We start from the raw sequence: 24,776 nt of genomic DNA on the forward strand, positions 1-24,776 counted from the left end.
CCTCCCTCCCTCCCTCCCTCTTTCTTTCTTTCTTTCTTTCTTTCTTTCTTTCTTTCTTTCTTTCTTTCTTTCTTTCTTTCTTTCTTTCTTTTTCTTTCTTTCTTTCTTTCTTTCTTTCTTTCTTTCTTCATTCATTTGTTCGTTCCTGCCTTCCTCTTTCTTTTTCTTTCTTTCTTCATCCCTTCCTTCCTTCCTCCCTCTTCCTTCCTTCCTTCCTTCCTTCCTTCCTTTCTTTCTTTGTTCCTCCCTCCCTCCCTCCCTCCCTCTTTCTTTCTTTCTTTCTTTCTTTCTTTCTTTCTTTCTTTCTTTCTTTCTTTCTTTCTTTCTTTCTTTCTTTCTTTCTTTCTTCATTCATTCTTTTGTTCCTCTCTCCCTCTTTCTTTCTTTCTTCATTCCTTCCTCCCTCCCTCTCTCTTTCTGTCTTTCTTTCTTTTTCCTCCCTCCCCACTCCCTCTCTCTCTCTCTCTTTCTTTTTTTCTTTCATTAAATAGATAAGATCCCTAACAAATTCTGGGTTTGGCTGGACCATGAAACTTTTTCCTTTTTGTGACCTATTGGTGGAATTTAGTGGAACAAGACCAACTCACAAAGTCTCACTTTTCGGCAACTCAACCTCCACTCACCCAACACAGTCTGAGTTGAACTTTCCGTGTTCTCACAACCCACTCTAGATCTTTCCTTGTGGTGGTTCACCATGTCCCAGGACTGGCATTTCTTAACTTGGCAGACTGGGTCATTTTCCAACTCTGTTTGACTCCAGATTGTGTCTTCTCCAGCAGCATGTCAAATGTTGAATCCTATCTCTCTGCCTTCCTTCCCTTCCTTTTTTCTTTTATATTCTACTTCTAAGGCATATACAAGCCATGTTACAGGATTTTCTTCTACGTACTCTGCTTTCACTAAAAAAAAGAAAGAAAGAAGAAGGAAGAAGAAGCTATGACCTTGGCAAGGACCAATCCATTTTCCTCCAGTTGGGCACCTCATCATGCCACAAGGTGATTCCATTTTGCCTGAATCCTCTTTAAGCATAAATAAACCCATTTCGATATGCCCTAACCAATGCTTATTTGTACCTTATTGGTACGAGATCTTGATTTTGCTTTGTTTTCTCCTTTGCAGGGAATCAAACAAGAGTCTGGAAAAATCGCATGCTTATTCTTAAGTCAAAGCTCATTCTTCTAGAACGACAGCCTGCGGGCAAATCTGTTGCCTTTAAGTTGGGCATATGGGTTTCCAGAGATGTCTAACGGGGCATATCAGAAAGAGGGCACATTTGCATGGTTAGCTAAACTTTTGGTGTGATTCAGCTAGATTTTTCTTTCCTCTCATCGACATTCTCTAGGCAGACACTTGCTTTCCGCTGTCTTCCAATCTAGCCCCCAGCTTCCAGCCAAAATATTGCTTTTCCACGCTGTTAACATTTGTTCCGCAAAAGCATGCTGTGGGAGCAGGAGGAGGCTTGCGGTTTTTGGCTCCCCTGCTCTAAGATGACAGAGATTTTATTTCCAATGAGAGCAAAATGCTTCCTTTGGACAGGAGGAAAGCTGGGGGTTGTGAAAATGTGATTCTCAATTTTCTTGCTCCCCCCTCCTTTTTAAAATCATTTTGTTATAAATGCCCACGGATAACATTTTTCTTTGGAACATCATCAAACATCCTGTTGGAAGCATTAGGGGACACAATCACTGTTGCAGGGTGATGCTTGGCTATGATATCTATGTGGCAAGAGAAAAATCTGGATGATGTAGAATTAGGAGAAGGATGAGTGACATTAGCATCAAGCTCAGTGTTTCTCGACCTTGGCACCTTTAAGATGTATGGACTTCAACTCCCAGAATTCCCAGCCAACCATATTGTTTACATCCACATGGTTCTTGGACAAAGTTTGGAGCCTCTCCAAAAATTTAGAAAGAGGAAGGCAGGAGGAAGAGGAGGAGGAGGAGGAGGAGGAGGGAGAGGGGGAGGAGGAGGAGGAGGAGGAGGAGGAGGAGGAGGAGGAGGAGGAGGAGGAGGAGAGGAAACAAGTTGCTTGGGATCAAAAGAATAGTAATACAGAGTCCAAAACAAAAGAAGAAAGGAAGAATAGAGGAAACTATAAGGAGAATGGAGATGGAGGAGGAGGAGGAGGAGGAGGAAGGAGGAGGAGGAGGAGGAGGAGGAGGAGGAGGAGGAGGAGGAGGAGGAGGAGGAGGAGGAGGAGGAGGAGGAGGAGGAGGAAGGAGCAGGAGCAGTTTCTGATCTGGATCGGTGAATCTCCATACATTTCCACAAGCCAGAATGTTTTAATCCATTGGCAGAGGCCAAACAATAATGCAATATGTATAGAGGAACATTGATCTGAGGGAAAGCAGGAGCTTGTTAAGTCCTCTTTCAAAGACAAACTTATTGACCTGGTAAATAGACTATGTTAGAGCTGAATTTTAATCCCAAATTTTTAGAGTTGCCACGGAATGTCAACAAGACTCCAGTCTAAAGCAGAGAGTAAATAAAGGAAAAGCTCATTCATTATTCCCGAATGATTGGGTGTCGGAGTTCTAGCAGCAGATAATGAGGAGTGATAGTTGGTGTATTTTAACAAAGTGTTCACCATCATTAATAAGGAGCTCTTAAAATGAAGTGGCTCAATCAATGTTCAACTGCCTAGGAGAGCAGGCTTTGGGCTGCATGTGTGAATGCTTGCCATTGGCTTCTCACAACCCAATCCCAATTTTTGGGTTTCAATCAATGAAAATGTATTACATTATGGATCCCTCCATGTCCTTTGAGCTTGGTTGTTTGCTTGCAGATGTTTCATTACCCAACTAGGTTATTTCAACAGTACATGAGTGTGAGGTTTGTTTCCTGTCTATATACAGAAGTGTTGCCCTACTAGTGTTGGGTTTTTTTCCCCCATGGCAATTCCTTGATTGGGATATTGTTTTCTGCTGGTTTGTTTGTCTGGTGTTAATCCCTGTTTATCTGGTCTCTAGCTAGCTGCTGGAGAGGTTGTGTTCTGGTCTAAAACAGGGAGTTAACCTCACACTCACTAATATTGATGGTGTTATCTAGTCAGATAATGAACTCTGCAAGCAAGTGTCCAAGTTCAGATAGCATCAAGGACTCCACAATACAATAATTGTCATTATTATTTCATTTTATATCTTCTTTCTTATGATGCTTTATATTTAAACTAATCTAAGACTGATAGCTTAATTGGACTTGTCTAGCATGGCTGGTCTCACACTCATACACACACACCCAACCTCTTTGCCTTCTCAACTTTTCTTATAGCTGCTATCTGTACAAGAGAAAGTGTATAATTCAACTTCATTCCCACTATGTTGGCTACATCACAACGTTTCCGCTTTATTCCTTCATGTGTTTGTTTAGTAGAAGGAATTTCTGTGCCACTTTTCATGACAAACAATCTTGATGTAGTTGACCAGGGGGTCAAAGAATGAGCTTATTTTAGTATCCTGGACATCTTGCACTTCAAATGAGCTGCTGCAAGCAGTGACAACACAAAGCTTTGGTTGTCTTATTTAAAGCGGTGACATCTTAAAATGAAGTTGAAGACAATCCTGCATCTTGGCGTAATTGCAACTTAGGTGAAAATTAAGTGTGAATTATGAGCATTTTCTTTCTCTGCGTTAGACTCTGCAGCTCTTGAACTTTGCAAATGGACAGAGTCAACCCAGGCTAGCTTCAGCAAACCTTTCTGGCATTGTGTGTATGCGTGAGAAGGACAAGCTAATTTAACTCAGAGTTGTATATCAATTTGCAAACAGCAGGAGCTGAAATGTACAATTTTTCATTGCAGTTGGAGGAATCTTTTTAAAGGGCTACTTGAGTAATTAATCCATACAGCGTCTTCCCTTGATAATTGAGCTTTGGGTATTTCATTTCCCCAGTGGGCTGAAATCCAGTCGTTCAACTCTTGGCTTTTTTCTATGGATCAACACTCTCACTGCCCTCTGTCTCACAGTGCCTGTTTCAGATCCACCATGGGATCTGAAGGTTTCCTGCTTGAGAAAAGGTTTGGACTAGAAGATTTCCAAACTCCCTTCCAACTCTGTTATTCTGTTATGGTCATCCCTTACAGTGTCCAGTCAATGGGTACTAGGGCAACCCCTTCTCCTTTTTCTGCTGATCATTCCCAGCACAATTGTCTTTTTAAGCCAATCCACTTGTAGGACATGGTCAAAATATGATATCCTTGGTTTGGCAATCTTGGCTTTGAGTGATATTTTTGGTGAGATTCACTCTAGTACTTGAGCCTGGTCTTCCCCACACCCCCTGGATGTGTAATCTCCAATGGAACACATCCATAGCCAAGAGTCATCAATCATGCTCTCCAGTAATATTCTTGTGCGCCCACAACTTTGGGCTGCCAGGGCGATTATCTGAGGCACTTGAAGAATGCACTGTTTTCCCCCACTCCCTTTCTTCTGGCAGCTAAAAAGACCAAAGGAGTATCTTCTTAGTTGACACCTTGTTTGTGATTTTTGCAGTCCACAGGAGGTGTAACAATCATCTCCAGCACCACAATTTGAAGGCATCCAAACTTGCAGTAACATCATGCTTGTAGAGTTGTGGTTTCCTGTTGGAAGAAAGGACCCACAAAGACTTAGATCATAGAATAACAGTGTTGGAAGGGACCTTGGAGGTCTTCTAGTCCAACCCCCTGCTTAGGCAGGAAACCCTATATCATTTCAGACAAATGATTATTCAATCTCTTCTTAAAAAACTTCCAGTGTTGGAGCATTCACACCTTCTGGAGACATCTTAATAAGTGAAGCCTCAAGCAATTGACTTCAACAAACCATTGTCATAGTGTGGGGCTGTGCTCACCATTTTGTTGTGATTGGTTCCATCACAGTCACCTCACAAGCAAGGTAAATGCATTCATGCAGTGGTTATGAATTGTTTAACTGGGATTTATTCTGGAGGTTGCACCTTGCAGAGAATGCTAGCCATAAACCAGGGTTTATGACCTGTAGGGATGAAGTTCACATGATATAGTACTTGGAAAATCACATTCTGGCTTAGCAAAATGTGTCAACCAAACCTAGCATCCATCCACAGGAGCAAATTCTCATTTTAGTGAACAATGGAAAGAAAAGATGGCAGTGTGTCAAACCTGATCCCATCATATTTTGTTCCTTCTCCAAACTGAACTAGATAGTCAAGAAGCATTTGCAATGACTTCCCACCTTGAGTTCAGGTTTTGAATAGTTTCTTTTTATTAGATTTGTAACTCATTTCATGACTTGACTGAACAACTTGGAGGTATGATTTATCCATCACCTATAAAATGAGAAATCTGCATGCCTGAATCTGAATGTAATCAATCACTGCCACTGTAAACCTTCCTGCAAATTAAAATAAGAAATACATTGTTAACCCACCGTTGGCCAGAGCTAAGTTAATTCTGAGTGGGAAGATGCAATGTATGTGCTCCTTATGTAACCCATCTGATCTTTTGCCAGCTTGTCCTCTTTACTCAGGATAAATTAATTTTTATATGAATAAACTTTAGGAAATGCCCCAAGTTTGATAACTTTTGAGACACGATTTACAGATTTTTAAAAGGTCCTGAAATATGTGCAATAGAGGAAAACGTTTAAAAGGAAAGACCAAAGATTAGAAAAATGTTTATCAGCCTTGACATCTTTAAGATGGTAATTTGCAGAAGTCTACTACCAGTCAATTTTGAAACAAGGAAATGAAAATTCTGAAGGAGTGAGTTTGGTCTATATCTTCCTTCCTCCCTTTCATCTCTCACATCAACTTCCTTCCTTCCTTCCTTCCTTCCTTCCTTCCTTCCTTCCTTCCATCTTTCACATCAACTTCCTTCCTTCCCTCACATCAGCTTCCTTCCTTGCTTGCTTCTTTCCTTCCTCCCTCTCTCTTTCATATTTTCCTTCCTTCCGTCTCTCACATCAACTTCTTTCCTTCCTCACTGAACCCTGAAATGTATACATGGTGGGAGTTTTGAATAAGCCAGAGACTTTGAAATGAAATGTTTTAGAATGTTTTAAGATGCAATACAAACAACATGGACTATATCATCAAACACAGCATGACGCTGTTTGAAAACAAACAAGGCCATATATTGCACAGACTGGGAAAGCCTTCAAAATTCTTGGGTAGAACTCAAAATCATTTGCTGGGAAAGCAATCAAGAGAGGTCTTTAGCTTTTAGCTAGGTGCGTGTTCATCATCAAAGGATTCCAATGTTAGATGACATTTGCAGAGCCATTTGTTTCACTGTGTTTGGTTCTTTTCGAGGTAATAAATATATCAGGCAGATGAAATTGTTAACCTTGAAAATTGGCAGCCATTTGCAGAGAGCCACCGTTGTTCCAGAAAGATGTCGATCCAGAAGAAGAAGAAATCCAAAACAAAAGAGGTTTAGTCTTTTATTTAAATATGTGGCATTCTCCATCACTTAATTCACCTAAGAATCCCTAATCTAAATGTCAATGCCCTATTCCAAACAGAATATCAGAGAGCGAGCCACATCAGTCTGCTATATTAAATGGTACACTAGGCAAGACTAAGCAAAACTGGCACTTTCTTTGCTTTGGAATGTATATTGATTTCTACCACAACAATTAACAGTTTATGATATCACCCTTGGCATGTTGAATCCCCAAGAGGTAGGGTAGCAATGCAACAACATCTTAGGAAGATCTCTGAATGTTTTGAGATATAATATGAATAAGAAATTCACTTGTAAGAAGCACATGAATTGATGGAAGGGGAGGAGAAGTTAGGAAGAAAGGGAAAGGAAGGGTAGGGAAGGGAAGAAAAATATAGAAGGGAAGGGATCTGCATCTCATTTGCAGTTCTAGCTGTGATGAGCATATCTGCACATAGAAACTATCACTTGATGATGCAGCCACTATGGAGAACCAGTTGATCTCTTTTAGTGTAAATATGCAGGCCACAAAAAGAGAACGAAAGCTAAGGAAGGGGAAAAAACCTGGGTTGTATACCTCTATGTTTTGTGCATGGCAGACCCTTAATGGTTCCTTAGAGAAAGAATAAACCAAGGGGAAAGAACAGTCACCTTTGTGCAAACGCTTAGTTTTCCAATTTGCATATAATACCATTGATAAAGTAGAATCCATTTATGCAAACAATGTAGACTGCAAAGGCTGCACAAATGCATGTACACACACACACACACACACACACACACACACAAAACCCTGCTATCATGCTGATTTTGTATACAGAATTTCTCAATCTGGATCTATGCAAATCAGAGGCTTCTCTTGCCAATGAACACTATGATTAAACTGATAATTTACCTTTTTAATTGAATTGGTGTTTTTTTTAACTTTTGGATTTAACACAACAATTCTGCTTGATATATATGGATAATTAACCACCTAAATAAGCTGCCAACCTAAATGCATAAATTGTAGTTGTTTTTTTTGTTGCTTCTCCGTGTTCCCACCCCTCCCATAACTTTATACCTGCTCTAATAAGAACTTTGCAAATGAGTCAACAACCAATCAAAGCTGATTTCACAGCACAAAGCCATTGTTTGTTTAACTATGGTTTATGGAGTACATGAAAATCGTCCGAATGTGTATATAATACCGTGTCGTCAGTAAGAATCATTAAGATTCACATAACCCAGTAACTTCATGGTGACATGAACACATGGAGAACACCTTCTACGGGCATATCTGCTTCTTTCTTCGACTGGATGGAGTCCGTGAGAAAGGTGATGTGGTTCAGAAACAGGACCACACCTGGAAAGAGAAATGGGAAGGGCACCCCAGATTTCCATAGCAACAACAGGGTTGCCAGCATCACCCAGGCACTTCCCAAGCATTGAAACTTTCCCAAGGATATAACATACCGTATTTGCGGCGTATAAGACGACTTTTTTGCCCTAAAAACATGCCTCCAAGTGGGGGGTCGCCTTATACGCCGGTAAATACATTGTCACTCGGTGCAAGAGCGACGGGGCGGAGCTCCGCAACTGCGAAGCCCTTCAAGCCCAGCCGAAGTCTCTTCTCCTCCTCCTCCCCACCCACCCACCCTCCGCCCCGGCTCGGGCGCTGCGGAGGCCAATCTGGAGGTGGGGTGGGGTGGAGCGGGAGGGTCTCTGGCGGGCCGTCGCCCAGCCAGCCCCGAGCCGCGTAATGGCCCGGGGGAGTGGGGGAGAAGGTGGTGGGGGGGACTGTGGCGCCCTCCTTCTGGGCAGCGGGCGGGGGCGGCAATTTGCTCCTCCCGCTTCTCCCTCCCTCTTTGAAAGACCGGGAGGGCTGTGCTTGGGGCGGGGGGTGTCCTCAGGAAGTTCCTGATGGGACCCCGCTGGGCAGGGCCACCCGGCTCCCGAGCTGCTTTCCAGGGTCCCCTTGGGAAGAAAAGGGTTCGGTGGGCGGTGGAAGAAGGCGAGCGCCCTCCTCCCGCCCCCCTGTCCCGTCCCGTCCCTCCTCTTGTCCCCTCCTCCCTCCTCGCTTAAGAGAGAAAGATCTGCCCCCCTGCACCGAAGCTTCCACCCGGCGCTGCATCTCCCGGCCAGCGCGCTGCGACTCTGGGAACCGGCCAAGCGACTTTAAAACCGAGCGGAGGCCAGAGATAGCCGGAATTACCCTCCACACCACACACACACACACACACAGAGAGAGAGAGAGAGAGAGAGAGAGAGAGAGAGAGAGTTGGAGCTGTCCATCCCCCACCCTTGGAGTCCCGATGGCACGCACGACGCGGGGCTGTCACAAAGAAAGGGAGAGGAATTGAGTGCCAGCCTGAGAAAGGCGAAGCTGCTCTCTAAAGCATTTTGGTGGCTTTGTAAGTTTGGGGAAGGGGTTGGGGGTGTCAATCAAGAATTATATCCAGAATACCCCAAGTGTTACAACTCACCGTATTTGCCGGTGTATGAGACGACTTTTTGCCTTGAAAAGCATGCCTCCAAGTGGGGTCGCCTTATACCAGTAGTATATAACAAAAACTATATTTTGAGTGGAAATGTTGGGGGCTCGTCTTATACGCCCAGTCGTCTTATACGCCGGCAAATACGGTAATGTGAAAGAGAACAGCTAATTCTCCAAAGTGAATCTTGGTGAAGGTTTGTTCAATTAGCCAACTGCTGTGGAATGAGTCCCTGAAGAAAGGTGTGAATTCCTTGAATTCTCCTTGGTACCAGGAATCATCAGGATGGTTAAACACCACATAAGTCACTAGGGAAGAATTTTTGAGATCAGCAGAGTACTAAATCTATAGGAATTGTCATAGCTTAGTGGTAGAGGTGTTCCTACAGAGAAGGAACAGAACAGAATAACAGGAGGTCTTCTAATGGGAATGGCTATACTCAGTGGTGGAGATGTTCCTACATAGTAAATAAGAGGTTCAAATTTTCGTCTTCCCCAAGGAAGACTGGAATTCCTGCCACTTCTCAGTTCACATACTGAGTTAAGCCTTAATGAAGAAACACTAGGTTTCTAGGTTGTGTGAACCCAGTCACCGTGGCATGAGAATCATGGTTTATTGTATCTCATTACATTTAATCCTGGCCAAGAAACCAGGGTTAAATGAATTAGCGCAACGGATGAAACTTGCCAATGTGAATGAAGAAGGCAAGGCAAGGCTGCCAAAAATAAATCTTCCGGAATAAATTATCTTGAAATAATTAAATTTCACTTCTGTGCATAAAATGGCAGCTTGGTTGAAAGTTAGCCTGTACTATGAATCCATGCACTATAATCAGTGGGGGGAATTCATTCTTTTTTACTACCAGTTCTGTGGGCATGGCTTGGTGGGCGTGGTGTGGCTTGGTGGGTGTGGCTTGGTGGGCGTGGCAGGGGATGGATACTGCAAATTCTCCATTCCCTCCCCACCCCACTAACCTGCTTTCCAGCTCCGTTCTCCTGTGCAGGGCAACCAAAGGAGACCCAGCCAATCAGCTGGGACTCAATGGGAGGCAGAGAATAGATGGGGTTGGCGGGGCCAGTCAGAGGTGGCATTTGCCAGTTCTCCGAACTACTCAAAATTTCCACTACCAGTTCTCCAGAACCTGTCAAAACCACCTGAATACCACCTCTGACTATAGTATGTAAAACATGGTTGGTAACTTAGCTTTTTCAGTTCACCGTTGCTTGTTCAGTACCAGGGTTGTTGTTGTTGTTGTTGTTGTTTAAATGGCTTACAAAAATGTGAGCCCTGACACTTCTTTCAACACACTGACACACTCTTTTGTCCCTCTCTGCCTGTTTGGATGAATCATTTTCCCAAGCTCTGAGAAATCTTTCTTACAAGCCTCTGCTTTTGTTTTTAATATGATATTGTAAAGTACTTTCAGCAGCTTAGCTCCTGGTGAAAATAAACAATCCGAACCTAAAGGAATCTTTTCCCCAAATAGCGGGAAAGCTTCTCTGTTGACTTATTAATAACAGTCTTCCAGACACTAAGCAATGCTGAGAGACGCTGTATCAAGTGATTAAGAATTTAAAACAAAAAAATATATGAAGAGGACGATTGTGACATTGTCAGACCTTCTCATCTTGCTTGAACCGACACAGGTGTGCAGGATGGAGACCAAAACAGCCCAGAAGCCTTCAGTCTGGTTGGAGAACAAGCGGAGCCAGCCCGCTTTTCAAATCATTCTCAAGTCTTTCCACGCAGAAGGAATTCATTGTTACACTTCAGAGTAATTGTTTGATTGCTGCAAGCTTGGTATGCGTGCAAGTTTTCCGGAGCAGTGATTATAAGCTGACAATATGCCTCTATGCATAAGGGTAAAGGAGTAGGCATGCTTTGAGTAACATCTGTTGAAGAAGGCACGCACACCTTGTAATTAGAAAGTGTTGGTGGGTGGATTTAATTTCATTGCGTTGGGATGCTGCTAATGACACGACAGTTATTTTGGTAATGTAAACAGACTGTATTCCATTTGAGCTGTGTTTAAAGGCTTGGCAATCATCCATGGATCTGAATCAATGCTCTATTTTAATGGGTTGGGAGAGACATAATTCCAATAACCCTGCTGACTTCCCCTCATTTGCTGCATTCTCCTGCTTAAAGCATCCTTTTGACCTCTCCGGAAAAGTTCAGAGCGATTTGTTTTAGAAATACATTTGGCATTTTTACAATGTTGATATCAGCAATTATGGGAGTGATGTAATTTACTGTGGTTGGAGCACAAATGCCTCTTCCTACTACTTTTATGAAATAAGAGCACTTCAGCCAGCCCAGATGAGCATTTTTTTTTCAATAAAACAGAGGGATTTGCCCTATTTCACTACATGTGTGACCCAGTGGTGGGATTCAAATTTTTTTACTACTGGTTCTGTGGGCATGGCTTGGTGGGCATGGTGTGGATGGGTGGGTGTGGCTTGGTGGGCATGGCAGGGGAAGGATACTGCAAAATCTCCAGTCAGAGGAGGGATTTGCCGGTTCTCTGAACTACTCAGAATTTCTGCTACCGGTTCTCCAGAACTGGTCAGAACCTGCTGAATAACGCATCTGGTGTGACCTTTCCTGTCCCTTCTACCTAGAGATAGTAAAGCATTCTGCAAGCTTAGGAGACTTGAGGTCAATTTGCCAAGTGGTAAACCCCGTTCCTGGACTGGAGTATTTATTAAATATTCTTCAGGAGTAATAAATACCACCAGGAAAAGGAGAGATGGGTAACAAACCTGGATATCTTGGAGAAATGGAACTTAGAACCTGTTTTTTTAAGGTTCTCCTCACAATTCCAGGATGAGAGAGGGAGGGAGGGAGGGAGGGAGGAAGGAAGGAAAATTAGAAGAAGGGAAGGGGGAGGGAAAGGAAAGGGAAAAGGGAAAGAAAAGGAAAAAGGAAAGAAAAGGAAAGAAAGGAAAGGAAAGGAAAGAAGGAAAGGAAAGGAAAGGAAAGGAAAGGAAAGGAAAGGAAAGGAATTTTTTTCCCAAACAATGGGTGTTGCATATTGGACAATGTTTTGAAATCACTAAAAATCAGAGGAAAAGAAAAAAAGAATGAGATAAGATGGGCAGAGACAAGTATCAGGGAGGTATCTAATGTTTTCCTCAGGCCTTAGATTAGGAAATGAAAGATATGGCCCCTCAGAGCAACATAAATACAAGGAAGTCTATAATTACAGCTGTTTTGCATACCTGAAGCCTTTTTGAAACCCATTCATCTTCTCAGTCACTATTAAAAGCCACAAGTTTTGGCCCTGGCTGGCTCCATGATTGACATCCACTGAACCTGGCTAGTTTCCGTCTCCTTGCTCACCGCAGAAAACCCCAGGCTGATTCCGAGCAAAGCTAGAACATCTGGAGGAAAGCTGAAATCATCATCCTCTCCGGTCCAGCTCTCCAGTCGTACGCATCTCCTATTCTTAGCCAAAGAACATGACCCTGTTTTCCCTTTCCAGCTTTGGCTGGCAACTTCCCTGCTCGTTTCCTCTCTCCTGTTGGGGAAAAAAAAAAGAAACAAGTTGAGGACCAGCCTCCAAAGATCTAATTGACTCCTTTGGTGTCCAAGAAAGTTTTATCTAACACAATGGATGACTCTTCGTGCTGGGAAGAACACTCATTTACATGACAGCCAAAGTGCCCTTTCTTTGCCTCCAAATAAAACCCTCGCAGTGGGGGAGACGGTTAGCTTTCTGGAAGACACTGAGCTTACTTAAATTATTAAAATTCTTGTGAGGAGATGGGGGGGGAAAGGGCAGCTTGCTTGCATCGGAGCTCAGATGCCTGTTCTGTAGCTCTTGGTCTGACTTACCTTTAAATAAGTCAACTCTGAAGGCTCTTTGGGATCTTCCTTTCTCTTTTTGGGAGTGTGATTATCCTACAGTCTTCTCCCTAGGGCACCATCGCAAGACAGTGATATATGAAGAGCCATGGAATCTAAAAGAGGTTGTTGTTGTTTTTTCCTGAGACGGCGAGACAGCAGAAGGTGTGAAACTTTGTCAACGGGAGGAATCCAGCCATGGAAACATTACCTGTTAACCCACAGATCCACAGGAGCTGATGAACTCCACAAAGCTGCCATTACATTAGAAGAAGAACATAATTAATAAGCTTGGGATTTAATAAGCTCGTTTCTCCATTGTCCCTGCTTTAGCAAAGGAAGTCCTCTCGGTTTCTTTTGGTCATTGTTCCTTTTCCTTTTTGGCTTCTGGCTATGGAAAGCAGTAGAGAGAAATTACTTTGCTTTTAATGTCCTTCTCAGAGGTCTTGGAAGCATCTGGCTGGCCACCAGCATTGAAGCAAGATGGAGGACATCTGTTCTCCATGCGTGATCTAGGAATCCTGATCATTTCTGAGTTTATATTGAAGCAGTCTGGAAGGTCACAAAGTATACATTTACCAGAAATCCCCTGACCCCAAGCTTTGCTTCTTATAAAAAATATTGTGCAAAACCACGAAATTGCTGAAGTAAGGAACTGGAAGTAACCAAGTTACTGTAAACAAGGGTGGACATGGAAAATAACAGATGGTGTAAGATAACTGAGTAATCAGACATGTACTTCTCACTTCCTCTATATTTCCTTAATACAAATATATATGTTATTTTCCTTTTTTGGTAAAAATGTAATAAAAGGAACGCCCCGGCATAGTCTGAGGTCATGATATGTATAAAAAGTGACAAATCAGGAAGAGTCGGGAGTTCAGAATTTGCCATGCTAATGCTCTGAATAAAACCTGTATTCTCCAACCTTTCGTGGTCTTGTGTTCTGATTTGGAAGCAAGAATTTCTGCTACAATATAGCTGGAAGAGGAGATACAGAATAGTCAGTCATGTTGGTTTTCTATTATCTCTCGATGAAATCACTGTGCCATATTGTCCCCCTTGCTGGAAAATCAAAGTCTTGGAGTTCTCTTGTGGTCACAACCTCCTTGAGGGTTTCTTATTGGCACTGTGTAGGTGAGTCCAGATTAGGAAAAGAAATTCTCCTCCAGATACCATGTAATAATACTGCAAGCCATTTATCATACCCAAGATTTATCTGTGGCACAATCAGAAAGTTGTCCAGTTGAGTTCATCTTTATTGCCTAAGTCTACTGTCAGCAGGGGGGGAAAAGTGATTAATAGCAAAAGTTACAATATTAGAGTCTGGGTTAGGCCAAATGCAGAACATCCTGTGTGAGCATTATTAAAGGATGATACATTGAAGTTGGCAAGGAGAAAACAGTTGCTGGGAAAGATTGCTTACCCAACCGTCACCTTCTTACCTCTTGAGTTGTTCACACCCTTTTCTGCTGGCTTAAAGTGGAGTTTTTCAAACTTGACAACTTGAAGAGGTGTGGACGTCAAGGGTCAGGCTGGGAGTTCATGCCAGAAACAGAACAGAGTTGGAAGGGACCTTGGAGGTCTTCTAGTCTAGCCCACTGCTCAAGCAGGAGACCTATGCCATTTCAGACAAGTGACTGTCCAGTCTCTTCTTAAAAACTAAGTGGTGAAGGAGCACCCACAACTTTTGAAGGCAAGACACTGGTTAATTGTTTTCACTATCAGGAAATTTGTCCTTTATTCTAGGTTGTCTTTAAATTGACATGTCTTGAAGTTGCCAGGTCTTAATTTGAAAGGAAGGAAGGAAGGAAGGAAGGAAGGAAGGAAGGAAGGAAGGAAGGAAGGAAGGAAGGAAGGAAGGAAGGAAATGAGAGAGAGAAGGAGAGAGAAAGAGAAGGCATGGTTATAAAAAAAGTAATAGATTGTATAGAGATGGACAGGCTAACAATGAAAATAAAAGACAGAAAAGATTCAATTTATTATAGGGCCTGGGATGCCTGGTATGAGTGGTTTAGAAATAAAAAGAAAGTGAAATAGCAATTAGGAAAAGAATGAGGGAATATGTACATATGTAAATATACCATGGAGAAGATTGAGATGTAAGGATAAAAGATATTGATTTATAGTAAGAGTAAGATGTAATGGTAAAGGAATAAGTAAATACATATACTGAAAAAATGTGAGGAGATGCAAAAGATGTCTTGATGTTGATAACAATGTATAAAGTTTTATTTTATGTTTTTAAAATTTGGAAACTTAATAAAATTTATTTTTTTAAAAAAAGGAGAGAGTAAAAGAAGGAGAAAGAAAGAAAGAGAAAGAGAGAGAGAGAGGAGAGAAAGAGAGAGAGAGAAAAAGTCCAGTTGCCATGACTCAACTTCCAGACTAGTTTTGTATTCCAAGTTTCATCCCACATTCATACCAACTTGCAACAATAGTATTATATTCCTCATATTAGTTCATCAAACATGGTTTCTTAGCGATGCTTGGCAATACGGTCATATTATTTAATAGTTATCCTTTTTCCCCCACTAAGTATGACCCTTCCTCCCTTTAAATGCAAAAATTGGGCCCCCTCTTTGTGGGGTGGAAGTAGGATTCTTTGTCTTTAAACTATTGGGGACATCATCTCAACTCTAAATGTTGGCTACCATAAAGCACAAGGATGGGACACTTGGGACAAAAATAATGTGAGCCGTCATTCAGCGGGAAACTGGACTGAATCCCATCACTCCAAATTTGGCTTGTTTGTTACAACAGGTTAATCTGTGCCCTGTGTTGTTTCTCTTTGGGCTGACAACTCTTCCCAGCAGCTGCTCTTGCTTAGGAAAAACACACTGACCGCGAAATGGAAAAGTCAAACAAACTCCAGGTTGTCTACTGACTATACGTTTTGCCTTACCTTGAAGTAATTCAGGAATTCTCTTGAATCTGAGGCCTGTTTTATGTGGATGTGACCAGGATGAAGAGAGTCTTCGGTTGTCTTTTGTAGAAGTGATACAATCCATTTTTGTCCCAATGGATTGTCATGGTTTTGGGATTGAAGGAGGACAAATATAATGGAGGAACACAGCTTCTGCCAGAAAAAGCAGTAGTAAAACTAGAAAAAGGATGAGACTTAGACAGACCTTCTGGCCAGCTTCTAACTAAAGGAAGCACAATACCCCACACAACAACCTATGACTTCTCCTCTTTCTTCTCCTCCTCCTCCTCCTCCTCCTCCTCCTCCTCCTCCTCCTCCTCCTCCTCCTCCTCCTCCTCCTCCTCCTCTTCCTCTTCCTCTTCCTTTTCCTCTCCCTCCTTCTCCTTCTCAGAATAACAAAGTTGGAAGGGACCCTCTTCTCCTTCTCCTCCTCCCTCTCCTCCCCCTTGTCTCCTTCTCCTTCCCTTTCTCCTTCTCCTCCTTCCCCTTCTCCTCCTCCCTCTCCTCCTCCTTGTCTCCTTCTCCTTCCCTTTCTCCTTCTCCTCCTTCCCCTTCTCCTCCTCCCTTCCTCCTCCTCTTCATCTATCACCCTTTAGAATCCAAACCACAACCAAGAGGAACAGAATCGGATCAGGGAAAAACACTCAGAAGAACCTTTTGATGTCACTCTGCCAGCGTGCTCAACAATGCTTGGCTTGGAGATTCAATTAACCTATTTTCTGGGTTCACGAGGCACTGAACTATAAACCTGCCAATGGGAGGTAGTTCACAAAGCCACCTTCTCATACACAATAGCTAACCAAGGGTGAAACTAGCCAAGCTTGACATGCCATGAGAATGTGCCCACTCAACCTTTAACTGACCTGATTAAGAATGTTGTATGTCACTGCACCACAATTCAACCAAAATCCAAAGCCGTCTGGAAATGGCTCCTGAAACTTCTCAGGTCTAACAGAATACTGTACTTCAATCTGAAGCTGGCATTTAGATCAAGGGGAGAGTTTTTGTGTCTGTTCCCACTTCAAAGAAGGCCTTTGTATTCAAAGGAGCCTAGGTGTACTTCTTCAGCTCATTGGATGTCCAGACCAGTGGTGGTATTCAAATTTTTTTACTACCAGTTCTGTGGATGTGACTTGGTGGGCATGGTGTGGCTTGGTGGTCATGGCAGGGGAAGGTTACTGCAAAATCTCCATTCCCTCCCCACCCCACTAACCTGCTTCCTAGCTCCGTTCTCCTGTGCAGGGCAACCAAAGAAGACCCAGCCGATCAGCTGGGACTCGAGAGGCAGAGAATAGACGGGGTTGGTGGGGCCAGTCAGAGGTGGGATTTGCTGGTTCTCCGAACTACTCAAAATTTCAGCTACAGGTTCTCCAGAACTGGTCAGAACTGGATAAATACCACCTCTGGTCCAGACTGAAACTAACATTCCAACCCTTTTCCTGGGAAGTTTAGAAATCAAACAGAATAACAGAGTTGGAAGGGACCTTGGAGGTCTTCTATTCCAGGCCCTGCTGAAGCAGGAGACCCTACACCATTTCAAACAAGTGGCTGTCCAATCTCATCTTAAAAATCTCCAGGTTTGGAGCACCCACAACTTCTGAAGACAAGCTGTTCCAATGATTAATTGTTCTGTCAGGAAATTTCTCCTTAGGTTGCTTCTTTCTTTGTTCCATTTCCATCCATTGCTTCTTGTCTTGCCTTCTGGACTTTTGGAAAATACGTTGACAATTATAACCTCAGAGTTAGCCAAGACAAATATGTTCCAGTTGTGTAAGTCACCCAATATGGAACTACTAAGAATGGATATATTGCTTATGTAGGAACAGGAATTTCAACCCATGTAGCAATCACTTTGATGATGAGCCAATGCTATCATTAAATCCCATATGTTCCAAAAATCTAAGACAGGGGTCTTCAAACTTGATAGCTTTAAGACTTGTGGACTTCAACTCCCAAAATTCCTCCTCCAGTCATGTTAGCTCAGGAATTCTGGGAGTTGAGGTCCACGAGTCTTCCACTTGCCAAGTTTGATGACTCTTGATCTAAGAATATCCATGGCATCACTCAGTCAGCTTCAGGTTGGAGACATGAAGCTGGATATCATCAGGATGTTGATGCCCAAACCATCGGATCATCTCATGTAGATCTTAAATGAGAAGAAAGAGAGTGAGAGAACCAAGCTCAGGACACCCCAGAAAGTAGAAGTCATGGGCTGGACTTGTCCCCACCTATCAACATCAACCAGGTAATGAAACATGTGCAAGAAAACAGCCAAGCAAAGAGAGCACCAAGGAGCCCTCACACTTAAGATAAATTTCTGAGTGAATTGTTACCAAATATCTCCGAATATCTTCTTCTAAAGTTAAAATACTTTTCTCGATTCTGTGTTAGGGTTTCTTTTCCTTTCATTATAGTCTTTAGCTTTTTCTGCCTGCCTCTAGTGTCCAGCCTTCAAAGACTTCTCTTATCATGGTTTCCTTTAATCCACAACATTTTCCCATGGGAGGGTTTCTTACCCTTAATTTCCAAATCTTCACATATATATTTTAATAGGATTTTCAACAACCCACAGGAAGGATTCTTATAATTAGTTTCAACATCTTATGTCGAATCCATCTGGCTCCTTAGTCCATTTAAAACTTTCCAAAATTAACATTTTAATTATCCTTTTACTGTTTATTTAAAAAAAATATTTTTTTTTCCAAAGTTCTTACATTTTACATATAACTTCTTTTGCTAAGAACTGAAGTGAGTCACCTGATAATGAAACTTGTTGTTTTGAAGGTTAATTTCCAAAAAGCCATTAACAAGCAATTTCCTGAAGTGACCAAGAAAGGAAGTGAGTGAATCCAGTGTGTGATCGAGATCGAAGATTCCAAACCATAGTCTGGCCAAAACTAAGTTTCCCTCACCTCCCAGTTCCACCTGCCCTGGTTGTTATCTTTACAAATTCTGAATATTCCCTTTAGTCGTCTCCATGGCTCTCGATACAGTATTTCCATGAATGGAAAGGAGGGAGTGGCTGTTGACACTTAAGATCAAAAGAGCAGAAGCAGATAGACCTTAATTGCAAGAATAGGAAACAGGAGAAAAGCAACAGGTTGTAGTAAAATCAAAGGCAAAGAAAAATGAGCTGATAGATGAGCTGATAGATAGATAGACACAGAGTGACACACAGAGAGAGATTATAGAGATAGAGAGAGAGCTGATAGAAATAGATAGATAGATGATAGATGATAAAAGATAGATAGATAGATAGATAGATAGATAGATAGATAGATAGATAGATAGATAGATAGATAGATAGATAGATAGATAGATAGAAATAACTGACAGAAACAGGCAGGCAGAAAAGACAGAAAGACAGAGAGAGATTATAGAGAGAAAGAGAGAGAGATGATAGAGATGATACAGAAATGTGTGTGTGTGTGTGTGTGTGTGTGTGTGTGTGAGAGAGAGGGGGAGAAAGAGGGAAAGAGATGATAGAGAAGGAGAGAGATATGGATGAGATGGAATAGATAGATAGATAGATAGATAGATAGATAGATAGATAGATAGATAGATAGATAGATAGATAGATAGACAGACAGACAGACAGACAGATAGAAATAACTGACAGAAACAGGCAGGCAGAAAAGACAGAAAGACAGAGAGAGATTATAGAGAGAAAGAGAGAGAGATGATAGAGATGATACATAAATGTGTTTGTGTGTGTGTGTGTAGAGAGAGGGGGGAGAAAGAGGGAAAGAGATGATAGAGAAGGAGAGATATATGGATGAGATGGAATAGATAGATAGATAGATAGATAGATAGATAGATAGATAGATAGATAGATAGATAGATAGATAGAGACAGACAGAGGGATAGGGATAGGATAGAAATAGAAATAGAGAAATAGAGACAGAGACAGAGATGATAGAGCTAGATAGATAGAGAATTGATAGATAGTAAAGATGGAGAGAGAGAGAAGGATTATTGAACCCAGCTACACCTATTTTTCCTTTCTACTTCCTTAGCCTTTTCTGTGGGGTTTATGCCTTTTCCACTGCAACTCCAACTGCTGAACGTATCTAGTTACTTATTTCCGAAATACTTTTTCTCTGACTGAAAAAGCAAATTATACCCTTGTAATAATAGGCCCCTCACCCCAGTGGTGAGAGCAAAGATTGGCGGCTCTGCAAAAGAACTAAATTGAGAAAAAACTGGAAGGGAAAGGACTATATTAATCTCAAGATAACCGTTCCATTCACGAAGAAGCTCTTCGCTTCAAGCTCTTGTGCTATTAAGGCAAAGGAGGGAGGGAGAGGGATGGAAATGTGAAAGGAATATTTCCTGGTGCTCAGTTAGATATTTAGAGTCTTTGTATATGTGAGACCACGATGCTTGAAAGCAAAAAAAAAAGTGGTTTTTGCTTTCTTCCCTTCCCTTTTCATCCGCTTTCGGTGCGAAAGATCCACAATTTTGAACAGGAGATGGTGTGGTATTTTTAAGAGGCTAATGTTACACTTGCAAAGGCCAGCTCTGAATGTTGAAGGAAGACTTTGTCGATGTTCCCATATTGTTACCTGTAATAGCTTTGGGTGTTTACAAGAGTTTTCTCTTTCTTTTCTCCTACAGGCATTTGCCGTGCACAATGGTGATGCTCGAAACACATCTCGTCGTTCCACACAGAAAATATCCAGAACCCTGTACAGTTTCACAAAAGTAGAATCACACGTTTTCCAGGGACACAATTTAGCAGACTATTTTTCTCCCCTCTTATTTTGTACTTTGGCTGTTTTTCCCCCCCCAAAAAAGATGCATTTATTTTAAGCAACGCTTATCTGGGGTAAGGAAGAGAAGAAACACAGAGTCATTTCATGGTCTCAGTTCTCTACTCATGAGTATCATTTTTCTTCTGAATTTCAATCTCATAAATATAAGCTATTTTGAGTAAGCCAACTCTCCCCCCAAAAAAACCGGTTAGAATAATGTTGGGAGATCCTTTGTTGTTGGGTTGTGGGGGGTTTTTTTTGCATCCAGTTGCAATATTAACAACTGATCAGATGCTTCATCCAGGTTGGAATGATGCCATAGAACATAGAATAGCAGGATGAAAGGGACCTTACATATCTTCTAATCCAAATTCTTGCTCTAGCAGGAGGCCCTATATCATTTCAGATAAATGGTTATCCAATCTTTCCATTATTTATTCACTATCTATCTCTGTAGACTTTAATATTTCTGTTTCTTCCCATTCTGTCCAAACTCTTTAGTGTAACTTGCTTGAAGGCCCAAAGATTAGCTTTCCTACACAACATTCATGATTCTTATCTTCTTTGGATAGTCTTCTTCTTGGGCTAAACCTGAACATCACCGAATTAGCTTCATCAGGAAATCTCTTGACTGTTTGGAAAGTCAGGCTGTGTGAGATAAATATATGCCTGTCACAATGTTTCTCATTTTGATCCACAGAGTTAAACCCAGGTGGACTCTTGGTTTCCACAGTTTTATCTTAGCTGATAGATAGAAATGTTTTCATTTCTTATACAAACTGGATTTATGCTGTCCTCTCCATAAGCTTGCAAAAGAAAAAGTAAATGAGTCTCCTCACATGATGGAAATGGATGGGAAGTAAGAGCATCCAAAAGTTTAAAGGTCAAGTTAGCCTAAATTCCAGTTGAAAACTTGTCTACAATTATTCATCACTGAGCTTAAATGAATACATACAAAAAATCATCCTATCCATTGAATCAGGTTCCAAGATCCATGTAGTCTAACATCATATTTCTCATGAGGGATGGATACATGAAATGATAAATGAATGGATAGATAGATAGATAGATAGATAGATAGATAGATAGATAGATAGATAGATAGATAGATAGATAGATAGATAGATAGCTATGTGGATGGATGGATGGATGGATGGATAAATGGATGGATGGATTATATACCATCAAGTGGTTTTTGACTCCTAGCAACCACATAGAGTTTCTCCTTGATGATCTGTCCTTAACCATTCCTTTCAGATCTCTCAAGGGTATCTCACCCTATAGTTGTCCAGATATTTTTCAGGTGCCTTAAGCAGAGTCTGGAATCAATTGCTTTTTCTGTGCTGTAGTTTCAGACCACTTATGCAAGGACTCGGTGAATTCCTGGCTCTGATTATGGCTGGCAATTTTTCTGCTTCTATTTTTCTGCTCTGTTCTCTCACTTCGCAAAAAAAAAAAAAAAAAAAAAAGGAGGGATTATAATGAACTGTAAGGTGGGTGGAAATCAAATCCTTTGAGATGGAGAAAAAAATTATGTAAAGCATTTTATCTAATAAGCTAGAGGAGTTAGATATGATTATGTATGTATTTGTGCTGAACGGAGTGTATCCTGATAATTATAGAGAGAGGGAAAAAAATGTAATAAAATTATGCCAGTTAGAAACAATGGTGCTAAAGAGGAGTTGGGATATAGAAGGAGACACTGTAGAGTCGGTAGAAAACCCTGCTGGGACATTTTTGGACATTGTGGATCAATGTGACCGTATTTTGCAAACTAAGCATTTTTGCTGTGGTCAAATATTGTACTGGAATGTGTGGTTGACCTTGGGGGATGGAGGAAAAGATGCTTAGACTTAGAATAACTTCATTGTCACTTTGAATGTACACAAATCAGCATACATTAGCAATAGCACTTAGACTTATATACCCCTTTATAGTGCTTTCCAGCCCTCTCTACGTGGTTTACAGAGTCAGCCTATTGCCCCCAACAATTTTGGTCCTCATTTTACCCACCTTGGAAGGAGGGAAGGCTGAGTCAACCTTGAGCCTGATGGGATTTGAACTGCTAAATTGTAGGCAGCTGGCTGCAGAAGTAGCTTGCAGTACTGCACTCTAACCACTGCACCACCGCGGCTCCTTAGATACATTTCATTAAAATGAAATTTCGTTGCCTGCAGCTCTCAAAGGATCTCCACTTCCAATCTACACTGCATAAACAGGACAAAATAAATAATTATACATATACCCTGTGTACATTATAGACATGGAGAAACAACAGAGTCCAGTACATGGTGAGAAAAACAAGTCTTATAAGTTTACCAGATGGATGGCCTAGGGAAACAAAGCTGTTATAGAATCTGGAAGTCCTGCTAGACATACTTTGAAACTTCCTCCCAGAGGGGAGCAACAAATACAGACTGTGAAGTGGGTGTCTGGGGTCTCTAAGAATGTTTTGAGCTCTAAGCACATAGTGCTTACAAGCAGTATCCTGAATAACAGGAAGCGAGCTTCCTATAATCTTCTCCACTGTCCTCACCACTCTCTGTAGGGACTTTCTATCTGAGGCACTACTGCTGCCAAATCAAACAGGGATTCAGTTTGTTAAAATGCTCTCAATCGTGCCTCTGTAAAAAGTGGCCAGGACAGAAGGAGAAAGATGCTCTCTAAGAGTGGTCAGATAAGAGAGGCAGGAGGCTGTAGCTGCTTAACAGACAGAGGAAGAAACGTAGGAAGGACTCCTCCTAACTGATCAGTGGTGATGGGAAGTTCATACCTTCAGATAAGATTGCAAGATCGATAAGCAGCCTAGAACTAAGCAGAAATTTCCTGACAATGAGAACAATTAACCAGTGGAACAGCTTGTCTTCAGAAGTTCTGGGTGTTCCATCACTCAAGCTTTCTAAAGAAGAATTGCACACTCATTTGTTTCACTCATAGTATTGGGTCTCCTGCTTCAGAAGAGGGTTGGACTAGACGACCTTCAACGTCACTTCCAACTATGTTGTTCTGTTATTCTGTCAGCCCTCCTGGATAAACCAGATAGAAAACAAAACTAGAAGAGCATCCACTTTATTGTAAGGCTACATTAGCAGAACCTTGCACATCTGAAAGTACAAATGTCCTCCCCATCGCCGATACAGCCCAAGAAACTAAGAAAGATCCCTTCAGAGATATTGTCCCTGCTCTCATTCTGCTGTGGGCTCTGCTGTCTCTTACTCAATAATTCTGCCTCCATGTCAGCCACCCAGGTAAACCAGACAGGAAACACGATGAGATGAGCTAATTTTACTTTATTGTAAAGTAGCTCGAAACCCATGCTTCACTACAAAACTATGTGGTTAGGCTTAGTTTTTGGGGAGGAAAATAAAGGGAAAAACTTCTGCCTCTGCCTACCACCATCCATCAGTATTCATCTGCCTAGCGTCCTGTCAGTGTGTGAGAGAGTTGAGGGCTGTTTGGAAACTGAGGCAGTATTTGCTGTGTGAGCAAGAAAGAGACAGCATGGAGCCTGGACGTGGCTTAACTCAACTGTTCTGTACTAAAGCTGCTTGGTGCTGTGAAACTGAAACTGAAACTCCTCTGCTTGTGTTTTTCATTTGGAACAGATTTCTTTTCAGGTGGGGAGGAGGAGTAGAACTACTTAGTCTCAGAGCATGATGATAATAATAATAATAATAATAATAATAATAATAATAATAATAATAATAATAATAATAATAATAATAATAATATAGGAAATACTGATGCTCTGATGGTCATTTCAAAAAATTCTTTCTTAGTGAGCACCTAGAAGCCAAGAGGAACATACGGGTCAAATTTCAAGTTTGTAGGCTTTACGGTTCAGGAGATTTTGTGACGGTAAGTGAGTGGCATTTCATTTTTATGTAGAGAGATTTATTGACTATCATTAAGTGTTGTATCTTATGATTCTTAATGAATGTATTTTATTTTTTCTTTATGTACATTGAGAGCTTATGCACCAAAGACTAATTCCTTGTGTGTCCAATCACATTTGGCCAATAAAGAACTCTGTCCTATTCTACTCTACTCTACTCTACTCTACTCTACTCTACTCTACTCTGTTCTGTTCTGTTCTATTCTAAAGCTTAACATTAACAGAATCTTGCAAGTTTGAAGGCACCAGCTTCCCACTTCCACTTCTGACCAACTAGGTCCTTTATAAGTTTCTTCCTCTGACCGTTAAACAACCAAGGGATCCTCGCTCTCTTCCCTGATGTCTCCCCAGGCAGCATCTCTTCCCTTCCTCCCTCAAGGTCATCCACATCTCCCTTTAAAGATTCTGATCAACAATTGGGGCGATTTCAATTCTATAAAAAGAAAAGGAAGAGGAAGGAAAAGACTTTTGCCTTTGA

General features: G+C 41.6%; 1 long non-coding RNA gene across 1 annotated transcript; it reads right to left on the minus strand.

Moving 5' to 3' along the window:
* Positions 1 to 10,137: 10,137 nt before the first annotated feature.
* On the minus strand, positions 10,138 to 13,282 carry LOC148129770 (uncharacterized). Its single transcript, XR_015750676.1, has 2 exons — positions 12,715 to 13,282; positions 10,138 to 12,397 (listed from the first exon to the last, which is right to left on the minus strand). It is a non-coding gene; the product is annotated as an uncharacterized LOC148129770 (long non-coding RNA).
* Between the last annotated feature and the right edge of the window lie 11,494 nt (positions 13,283 to 24,776).

This window comes from Notechis scutatus, chromosome 10, assembly GCF_049901735.1.
Source record: "Notechis scutatus isolate UNSWTSFEM ecotype Mainland chromosome 10, rNotScu1.2, whole genome shotgun sequence".
Classification (NCBI taxonomy): Eukaryota; Metazoa; Chordata; class Lepidosauria; order Squamata; family Elapidae; genus Notechis; species Notechis scutatus.